The 11610-nt window shown below is 39.7% G+C and overlaps 1 long non-coding RNA gene across 1 annotated transcript in view; it reads left to right on the top strand.

The window, feature by feature from the left end:
- Window positions 1-5529: 5529 nt before the first annotated feature.
- Window positions 5530-11610, top strand: part of LOC115296618 — a 70264-nt gene continuing 64183 nt past the window's right edge. The window contains exon 1 of the long non-coding RNA XR_003910960.1: window positions 5530-5577. This is a non-coding gene — a long non-coding RNA (uncharacterized LOC115296618). The remainder of the gene's footprint in view (window positions 5578-11610) is intronic.

The raw sequence follows: 11610 nt of genomic DNA, 5'->3' as shown, positions 1-11610 counted from the left end.
ACATTTCATTAAATCCAATGATACAGCAAACACTCCCAAAATAAACTTAGATTGTATTGCAGTTTCACTTAACAGTATATAAAATGCTGTGTTGTGACAGGTATCAATTATCCATTAGATACTGAAAGCAGTTTATGAAAAGCCCACAGCCAATATTATCCTCAATGGGGAAAAACTGAGAGCTTTCCCCCTGAGATCAGGAACACGACAGGGGTGTCCACTCTCACCACTGCTGTTTAACATAGTGCTGGAGTCCTAGCATTAGCAATCAGACAACAAAAGGAAATAAAAGGCATCAGAATTGGCAAAGAAGAAGTCAAACTTTCACTTTTCGCAGATGACATGATACTCTACATGGAAAACCCAAATGACTCTACCAGAAGCCTTCTAGAACTGATTAATGAATTCAGTAAAGTTGCAGGATACAAAATCAATGGCCATTAAGTTTTTAAAAACCTGATTGACGTGGTTTCTTCACTTCTGATCTTTTGTTGTAGTAAATCCAGTGGCTATTCTTTTATTCTACTTCTCATCAGTTCTCAAGTCACAGCTTTTGACAAAGGCGGATGGGTCACACATGTCCACAGAGTGCCTGCCATTCACACAGACCATTCACATGTGAGTGATGGCCCTCTCCAGGGGCTGAACATCCCATAATCAGTTCATGCTAAACCCCAAAACTCTATGCTCTCTCCCTCCTCATGATGCTTATAGTCTCCCAGTAAGCCTTAAACAGCATATTTTCCTTTTGTTAGCCTAAATAATCCCCCTTTTTCATTCATAGCAAGGTCACGTGTCACCTTCTTTCTTCCCAGCCTGGATCCCTACTTCCCTAACCCTCATCATGGCCAGGTTTCCCTTTCTGAACTCCTTGTAGCAGTCTGTGCTCAACTCTTGTGTTGAGCCCTCGTCATCTGAGATGATGGTGTCTGTCTGTTCAGCTCCCCCCACCGCCCCGCATTAGACTGTGAGCTCCCTGAAGGGGAGTGTATGTATTTTACCTTTTTATCTCCAGACCCCTGCTTTTCCTACCTCAGAATAGGGTCTTGTATATGGTTGTTAAATAAGTAAATAACTGAGTTAATAAAGTTGTTATTACTAAAATCTGGTACAGGTGGGCATTCATGAGGTATGCAGAATTTGATTAGGCTTTAAGACTTGATACAGGGTTTATTCATAGTCTCTACCTTTAAAATATCTCTATTCAGGGCACTTGGGTGGCTCAGTTGGTTAAGCCTTTGACTTCGGCTCAGGACATGATCTCATGGTTTGTGGGTTCGAGTCCCACACTGGGCTCTGTTTCAATGGCTCAGAGCCTGGAGCTTGCTTTGGATTGTGTCTCCCTCTCTCTCTGTCCCCACATCCCTCACTCATGTTCTGTGTGTGTGTGTCTCTCTCTTTCAAAGGTAAATAAACACAAAAATGTTAAAATACATAAAATATCCATTCATCTATCCACATAATACTTATACCCCTTAATTTAATGCAGTTAATGTTTATTAGGCTATGGGGCTCTATAGTTGATTCTGTGGGAAGGAGTACAAAACAATCATAAAAATACAACATGAGCTTTCAGAGTTCACACAGTCATTTGACACGCTTCCTTTATGCTCACAAGAGCAGCCCTGATTTTCCACACTCCGTCACTTAAGGGAAGGGCCATTATTTCTGGCTTGAGGCATCAAACAACACAGAATTCTTACAATTCTTCCACATGGAATAAGAAATGGCATTGTATCTAATGTACACCTAAATAGGCTGAATAAATATTCTCGGGACTGACTGAGCATATACTATGTACAGAAGAGAGGTTTCTGGAAGGAGAGTGACTTTTACAAAAAATATTGCAAATAAAATATTTTGGTGGGCTTTTCTCTCATTTTAAGTTACTCAAACCCCCAAGAAATTGTTAGGTCTTGTCCTGGAGCCCTAGGTCTCTCACCTGAAAAAGCTGATGTGTCTCTATTCATTTTAATCACTTATACGCTGGAGCTGAAATGTACCAAGACCTCCTGCTGCCAAAAATTAATTTGCACATGCATCAGGGCACGCACTGAGTGCATGGCCTGGTTTCAGGAGAAATGTGCCTGTGGTTATTTTGTAAGCTAATGTGAACTTGTATATCAGCACTGGGTCTGTCAATGACTGGAACACTGGGCTGTGACTCAGAAAACCCCTGTTTCTATTTTTGCCTTTTCCCCGGATTTAATATATGACCTCAATCTATTAACCCTTCTCTGCCTCAGTGTCTTCACCACCATACTATGCTTTTCTCTTTACAGAACATAATCAAGGTGGTAAAATGCTGCTTGAGAATAAGTGTTTTACCACAGCAAAGTACTGATTTTTTAAATTGGTTCCATAACCCAGTTGTTTGTAAGCCACATTAAAAATGAGACATTACATGGCATTCTTCAGAAGAATGAAACTGAACCACTTTCTTACACCATACACAAAAATAAATTCAAAATGGATGAAAGACCTAAATGTGAGACAGGAAATCCTAGAGGAGAACACAGGCTGCCAACCTCCTTGACGTTGGCCAGAGTGACTTCTTACTAGACACGTCTCCAGAGGCAAGGGAAACAAAAGCAAAAGTGAACTATTGGGACTTCATCAAGATAAAAAGCTTCTGCACAGTAAAGGCAACAATCAACAAAACTAAAAGGCAGCCTGTGGAATGGGAGAAGATATTTGCAAATGATATATCTGATAAAGGGTTAGTATTCAAAATCTATAAAGAACTTCTCAAATTCAACACCTGAAACACAAACATCCCAGTTAAGAAATAGGAAGAAGACATGAAAAATATTTTTCCGAAGAAGACATCCAGATGATTAACAGACACATGAAAAGATGCTCAACATCACTCATCAGCAGGGAAATACAGTTCAAAATGACAATGAGATACTACCTTACACCTGTCAGAACAGCTAAAATTATCCTCCTACACTGTTGGTGGCAATGTAAACTGGTGCAGCCCCTCTGGAAAACAGTGTAGGGATTCCTCAAAAAATTAGCAATAGAGCTCCCCTATGACCAGCAATAGCACTGCTAGGAATTTACCCAAGGGTACAGAAGTGCTGATGCATAGGGGCACATGTACCCTGATGCTCATAGCAGCACTTTCAACAACAGCCAAATCCTGGAAAGACCCTAACAGTCCATCAACTGACAAATGGATCAAGAAGATGTGGTTTATATATACAATGGAATACTACATGGCAATGAGAAAGAATGAAAACTGGCCATTTGTAGCAATGTGGATGGAATTCGAGGGTGTTATGCTAAGTGAAATAAGTCTGGCAGAGAGGGACAGATACCATATGTTTTCACTTATAAGTGGAAAAGGAGAAACTCAACAGAGGACCATGGGGGAGGGGAAGGGGAAAAATAGTTGGGGAAAGGGAGGGAGGCAAACATGAGAGGCTCTTGAATACTGAGAACAAACTGAGGGATGATAGGGGTGGGGGAGAGGGGAAAAGAGGTGATGGTCATGGAGGAGGGCACTTGTTGGGATGAGCATTGGGTGTTATATGGAAACTAACTTGACAGTAAACTATAAAAGAAAAAGAAAAAAAAAGAACGGCTAAAATTAACAACTCAGGAAACAACAAGTGTAGGCAAGGATGTGGAGGAAGGGGAACCCTCTTGCACTATTGGTGAGAATGCAAACTGGTGCAGCTATTCTGGAGAGCAGTATGGCATTTCCTCAAAAAACTAAAAATAGAACTGTCCTACAATCTATGGGGCACCTGGGTGCTCAGCCAGTTAAGCATTCGACTGTTGATTTTGGCTCAGGTCATGTCCTCACAGTTTGTGAGTTCGAGCCCCACATTGGGCTCTGCACTGACAGCATGGACCCTGCTTGGGATTCTCTCTTTCCCTCTCTGTCTGCCCCTCCCCCCTCCCCTGCTCACTCTCTCAAAATAAAGAAATAAGCTTTAAAAAAAGTTATAAAAAATAACTACCCTACGATCCAGAGATTGCACTATTAGGTTTTTACCCAAAGGATATAAAATTACAGATTAGAAGGGGCACGTACACCCCAACGTTTATAACAGCATTGTATATAATAGTCAAACTATGGAGAGAGCCCAAATGTCCATTGACTGATGAATGGATAAAGATGTGGTGTATATAAACAATGGAATATTACTCAGTCATCAAGAAGAATGAAATTTTGCCATTTGCAATGACATGGATGGAGCTAGAATGTATTATATGAAGTGAAATAAGTCAATCAGAGAAAGACAAAAACCATATGATTTCACTCATATGTGAAATTTAAGAAACAAAACAGATGGGCACATGGGAAGTGAGGGGAAAAGAGAAAAGAGGGAAACCACAAGAGACACTTAATGATAGAGAACAAACTGAAGGTTGATGATGTAGTTGGGTGGGAGATGGGCTAATGTGTGACGGGTTCTATGGTGGGTACTTGTGATGAGCACTGGGTGCTGAACGTAAGTGATGAATAACTGAATTCTAGTTCTGAAACCAATGTTGCATGTATGTTAACTAGCTAAAAGTTAAATTAACAAAAAATGAGATGTCATGGGGTGCCTGGGTCTTGAGTCTGAGTCTTGATCTCAGCTCAGGTCTTCATCTTGAGGTCCTGAGTTCAAGCCCCACTCTGTGGTGTGAAGCCTACTAAAAAATAAATAGATGTCAAAAAGGACATGATGATAGAGAAGCTGCCAAGTGGTACTTAAAATAATCATGCTGGTCATTGTAATAATTGTTCCTGCAATTATTGTTACTTGTAATGCTGAATTGATGGTGACTTACTATGAAAATGCCATGGTTTGAATTTCTGTCCAACTAGATATGTCATTTACCAGAGCAACATAATGGGGAGGATGGTATTATCATGTGTGTGTGTGTGTGTGTGTGTGTGTGTGTGTGTGTATTCTCTCTCTCTCTCTCTCTCTTTCTCTCTCTCTTTCTCTCTCTCTCTCTCTCTCTCACACACACACACACACACACACACACACACACACACACACACACAGAGTCTCCTGGAGAGAAAAGAAAGAAAGTTCTTTAACGGTGTGCTCCAAGACAATGGTCAAGGGCAAGGAGAAACTCTTTAGCAGAAACAGGAATGATACTTGGCTGTTCACCTAGAAGTAACAAGGGAGAGCTCTATCGATGAGCTTCATCGCCAAACGTAATTGAGCGACAACATGGCGTATGAGTCACTCTGCAATTAGATTATTTTCTAGTGGACATGGACTAATCAAGTAGATGTTTCCCTTCATGTTGTTGGCTTAAAAATTGCCACTGACCATCTACGATGTGTCAAATCCTATTTTAGACACTGAAGGAACAACAGAAATAAGCTTTTCTTTAGAATATAACATTAATCCATGGTTAAAAATAATTCACAGTCCATAGAATTGCAAGTTTGGGCTTTGACTTGTATATCTAATACAGGAAATGGATTTTTTTTTTTACTTACTCACATTCTCTTTACTAGTTTCCAGCTGTTACCTGTGGAGTTCTTTGGCCACAGCAGAGAGTCACGCCACACACATCCTTTGATGGACATCACATTCCTATCTCTGACCAAAGGTATGCTATGTGATGATAGCTATCTAGAACACATAGAATGTCAAAACCTAAAAGGACTTAAGCATCAGCTTGATTCAACTCGTTTTTTGTTTTGAAGTCCTGACATTTTTCAGTAGAAGGACAAACTGATTAGCTGACTTAAGATCACATAACTAAGTCTCATGATTAAAGACTTGTATCTTGAGTCCTAATTCAAAGTTGGTGACTCTTTACTATATCAGTGCAGTAAGTAAGCTTCTTCCACTTCCCAAAATGTACTTTTTGTTTACCCTAGAAAGGTTAAAACGCAATGTAAGAACTATAATTTGGTGGCTAGGAATATGGGTCAGGAATCAGGCTGAGTCAGATTTTGATGATTTAACTCTATGGTCACACTTGGGTAAGGTATTAATTGATAGAGTCCCTCTGTTCATCTAGGTGTATATGGATAAAACAATAATCCACTCATAGGTTATTTTTGTGGGGATAAAAATGAAATAATCCATATAGTATAGTTAGTATACAGAAAGCAAGGTGTACAGCAAAAAATACGTATATTTTTCTCTTGGAATATTTTTGCTTAAGATAGGTAAATTACAGAGACATACCTTATGTTATACAAGTTCTTAGAACTTGAGCTTTAGATGTTACCTTAAAAATAAGAGTCAGAGAGCTGAAAGAAACGACTCTCAGACATGTGTGAAAAGTTCCTTGAATACCTGTTTACTTAAAATATATGGCTGAGGGCACCTGGGTGGCTCAGTCCGTTAAGCGTTCAACTTTGGCTTAGCTCATGATCTCTGGGTTCATGAGTTTGAGTGCTGCGTTGGGCTATGTGCTGACCGTTCAGAGCCCAGGGCCTGTTTTGGATTCTGTGCCTCCCTCTTTCTCTGCTCCTCCCCCACTCATTCTCTCTCTGCTTCTCTCTCTCTCTCAAAAATAAATAAACACTAAAAAATTTTTTTTTAAATATATGGTTGTTTTTTGAGTCAAGCCTACAGCAGATCTTTTTTAAAGTATGCATATTTTTAAGTTCATTTTATTTTATTTTGAGAGAGACAGAGATAGCGTGAGGGGAGGGGCAGAACTAATGGGAGACCGAGAATCCCAAGCAGGTTCTGCACTGTCAGCAAAGGACCCAACCTAGGTTAGTGCTCCAACCCTCGAAACTGTGAGATCATGACCTGAGCCAACACCAAGGGTCTGATGCTTATTGATTGGACTGAGCCACCCAGTCTCCCCAAACCTAGACCAAATTTTAAATGATATATAAAGGAGCATAATGAATCTAAATCTGAAAGAAGAATGGAGAATGGAGAGAGAAGACAAGTTTTTAGTGAGAATCCATTTATTATTTTTCCTTCTTAAAATCTCACCTCCCAGATGCTACAGTTGGTGCTGTACTCATTTGTTTCACTGCCTTTCCGAACACAGAAGTGGGGCATGGCATACAGACGCAGTCATCCTGCAGATCAAGTAAAAAACCAGTGGCAGGCAGGTTTTGTGTGTCCCCACGCTAGTCCCTCGGGCTGATGGGCTGTCTGTAACTTGAACCAACTCACAGTTGTGGAATCCAACCCCAGAGCTACTTCAGGAAGGGAACTTTGCCCCTCACCTCTCGGACCATGTGTTTATTTCCTGTGCCAGGTTCAACGATCCAGTCTCTCGCGCCCTCATCCTCTTTGCCTCTCTGTGGGCTGTCGAGGTGCTCATAATTCAAGTCTAAATTGCAGCAGAAATAATGAAATCTCAAACCACAGTTCTTCCTTTTTATCATTTTTAGCTCTTTTCACTGTGGCCATGACACATGTACATGATTTTTCTTTATAGACTATGATGGCACACTGGCCAAGGAAATATGCACATTAATTATGTCAGTGGCTCTTCTTTCTATCGTATGAATTATATATATAGAGAGAGATATGTAAACATATAGCCATCTGAAGTGCTCCCTCTACATTTTCCTCTTTCAGAAGCCTTGAATGCTGTAAAAAGTTAAGTTTTGTTTAAAAAATTCACTTATTATTCCTTTGGAGAGCCAAACAAGGACGGATAGGAAAGCGCCAGGATTTTATTTAATCACTTTGCTTTGAAAGAAAATGACTTAGTAGTCTCTATAATGCATTTTTGTAGTGCATTTCCCCCCAGGAAATTAAGTATTAAATAATGTATTTGCCCAGTAAATTGGAGCAAAAGCTGGATGGGGACCTCCTCTATTTTATGATGGTGGGACTGTGGGCTCCATGTGGACATTTCTCTTGCCTTTGTCCTTTAATAAAGAATCCTATTTGCGATTTTGGCAAGTGCCCAAAGATTTCTAGGGCATGTACTTTTATATACATTCTATCCTCTACCTTTTATTCCATTATCCTATTTCCATCTTTTTCATCCTGATATGTACCTGTGTATTTTCCTGTTTTATGCATTTTTTTAAAGACTTCTTAAATACTTTTCAGAATGCAGTATGAATGAGTGGCAAATGAGTGAATAAGGTGAGGAGTACATTTGTCTTATTCTCACATTGAAATTTTAAAATTAGCCAACCCTCCTCCCCCAACATTTTGCTTGGCATTACCATAGCTCCTATGACAATCAATGCTAAATTAATTCGTGTATTTACTGATTGCTTGTTTTATACCAGGTTCTGTGTTATGTGCTAATACAGTGGCATGTAAACAGATATGGCCCTGACCTCATGGAACATATAGCTACATAAAAAAGATTTTCTTCTAATTAATTACTACAACATCTGCATCGTTATTGTCTCTTTGGTGTATTTAACTTCAATGTATCTTGCAATGCCTTCAATATTTTAATGTGTTTGTTTGCACTTGTGATAAATGCAGCTATTTACATTAGACTTGCTTGTCTGCAAAAGAATACAGCATGCCACAGCATCTTCCGGTTTTTTGTTGAAGGTTGTTAGATTGTCAATATAAGGATTATTGATTAGGACTCTGCCCCGTATACCTCTCTAATGGATTTCAGTCTCTGTCATTGTAATAGTTTTCAGGATAACATTTTCTTTTGCCCATTACGAAAGGAGCGTCCTCTGACAATCTCCACTACCTTCAAGTCATAGCTGAACATTCAGCTATTAAACCAAATCAAGGAAGTATGTTATTGTGTATGTGTATACTCACATGTGTATGTATATCTGTGTATGTGCGCCCATAATTATACATGAAAAACATGCAGCAGGTAGTTAACTCCTGATTCTCTTAAGCATATACTTTTTCTTTCCATTCCACATTAAATCATTTAGGTATGTACTTGCTTATGGACTGAGTTGGTTGAACAGGCGTGACACGTGCCTGCTAGCATTATTGTCAAAAGCTTCCGTTGAGCACATAATTGTACAAGGCCTTGGGTAGTTGCTGCACCAAAAGACTTTTTTTTTCTGGTCAGAGAGGATTCTTATGAATTTTCATCTCCATATTCTTGGTTTTAAAGTATTCTTTTTGTATTTCTTGGAAGATTGATATAATAGTATATCAACTCATGCATTCTTGCACATTCATAGTCATGAAAATAGCTGGGGTTTTCATGGATTCTTTTACTTTTATAGTATCTTGTCTTTTCTCTGTCCCTAATTCAGTCTCTCTCATGTAAGAAAGTCTTAAATAGTTTAGTAAACATTGTTGGGGAAATTCAGGTTAGGTTCAGGTTGAGTTTTACCTAACTGACCATTTGCTCAAATCCATTTGAGAAAAAAACCTTCAATAATTATAACTTAAATACTTATAATGTGCAGCATGATGTGGCACCATTCCAGGGGGATGCCTTTTTATTCTCTGTGACTCAGACTTGACAACTAGATGTGTACAGGAGCCCCAGAACTCCATCTCTGTCTCTGATCTTGCTCCTATATTCCCGGTTTTTCTACTGAATGTCCCACCTTCTCAATATCAACATGTCTAAACATAACATTTTCTCTTAACTCCCATCAATGCAATCAACTCCTCACATTGCTTTTCTATTTTTGTTCTTTCAATGATTTAAAAAAAATATCCAATATCTTGAAGCCCTCCTTCTTGCTTCATATCCAATTAGTTGCCAAAATGTATAGACGTTTTCATCAAAATGCCATGGGCATCTATCTAGTCTTTTCTTTGCTGGTTCTAATGGCCTTACTTTAGAGTCCTTATTATTAATTCATGTGTGGGTTATTGCCAGTATTCTTGCTTAAAGGAGCTTTTCTCTGTTTCACTGATCAAAACTCCATTTAAAACTCCCACTGAAATTAGCTGGTTGCCACAACTCAAAGAGGTGTATGCTTCTAAGCACTGCTGTGGAATTTGTGTGATTATTTTCTAAAGTAATCAATAAAGTTGACAGCTCCTTGAGGGGCGGGACTGTTCCTGATGTGTTGTGTACCATCCACACACCTGACACTGTGACTTTCACTTTGTCCATGATCAAGACATAAACACATGTTCAGACCTCTGTTTGAACTCCAAATACTTCTCTGCAACCACCTGTCCCACCTCTCTAGCTGAGCACATCAAACACAATAATTATTGCATCTCATCCAATGTCCAATTTTTCCCCCTAGTTCTGTGAATTATGTCCCCTGCCTCCACCCAGTTGCTCAAGCCAGAAACCTCAGCTCATCCTTAAATCTTCTTCTGCCTCAGCTACAACATCCACTGGGTCACTAGACTCTGCTGAATTGTCCCAACACTTTGTTACCTCCTTAAGTTTCTCTGACCCATCCTACGAACCATTATCTTTGTGCAAACTCTGTCTTTCTCATATGCATTGCTACAGTGGTCCCAGTTGCTCCCCCTGTGCTTAGTCTTTCTTCCTTGAACCCATTCGCAGTGCCATTTAGCAATCTGTACACATTAGGAAACTGATTCTACAACTTTGTTCCTTAAAATTGATCACTGTTTACCAGTGCACTTCATGGTAAAGTTAAAACCATAGTGGGAGATTAAAGACTAATTTTCTGACCCTTGCTGTCTTTCCACTTTTTTCCTCCCCTTACTCCAAAGCCTCAGTGGTAATGATGATTGAATCTCCAAAGATCTTTGGCCCAAGTAGTTTGTCAAAGCCAGTCATGATAGTCCTGCATTATTTTTTCTAATGATTGTTTGGGAAAGGCTAAGTGACTCGGTTTTGGCCAGTGGGGTGTGAGAGGAAGCTTGCTGATAATATACTAGGAATTATTTACTTGTCTAAAGTATAGACCCAAGTGAAAGATAGCTTCTTTCTGCCTATCGGCCTTGATGTGGCTGGAAATGATGTTGGGACTTTGTGCAGACATCTTGCTACAAGTACGAGGATGAGGCTATAAAAGTCAGAAAGCAGAGCCCTGAGATCTGCAGAAAAACATTGTTGGAGCCTCATGCACTGCTCCTGGAATGCGCCCTATTGATGAGCATCCTTCCAGGTGAGATGATCCATTGCCTTATTGCTTAGGCCAATCCAAGTTTCCTCTTATTTGCAGATGAAGGTGCCACGACAGGAAGTTGCTCCAAGCATGCCATGCTTCCTCTTTCCTTCTGATCTGTGTACATGCTCCCAACCAAAAATCTTTTTGAAGACATCAGGTCTTAAAAAAGAGTCAAGACTTTCCCAGTTACCCAAAGTATACATGGTAGACTCCTTCCTCACCCAAATCTTAGAACTTCTCACTACAATTAAAATTACTCATGCATCTCCTCCAGTAGTCTTGTTCTGGACATGTCAGTGACAATCCCTTTATGCCCCTGGTGCATTTTAATTCATTACTTTATCTACTTATTCAACAAAGATTTATTAAGCACTTACCATGTGTCAAGTGTTGTTATAGATACTGGAATAGGAGAGTAAACCAAACCAATACATTCCTTGACATCATGGAGTTTAAATTCTAGTGGAAAAGGCAGCCAATATACAAAGATGTAGATATCCAATATATGTAAAGAGGCCAAGGAGATAAGGGATAGGTTGAAGGGTCATAATTTAGATAAAAGATCTGAGAAAAGTGCTGAGGGAAATAAGTAAATTAGCACAAGGATGTCTGAGAGAGGAACATGCCCGGGGGGGGGGGTTTGCGGGGGGGGGGGG

This window comes from Suricata suricatta, chromosome 7, assembly GCF_006229205.1.
Source record: "Suricata suricatta isolate VVHF042 chromosome 7, meerkat_22Aug2017_6uvM2_HiC, whole genome shotgun sequence".
Classification (NCBI taxonomy): domain Eukaryota; kingdom Metazoa; phylum Chordata; class Mammalia; order Carnivora; family Herpestidae; genus Suricata; species Suricata suricatta.
Note: the sequence above shows the minus strand (reverse complement) of the source record. Positions and strands in the feature narration are given on the sequence as shown.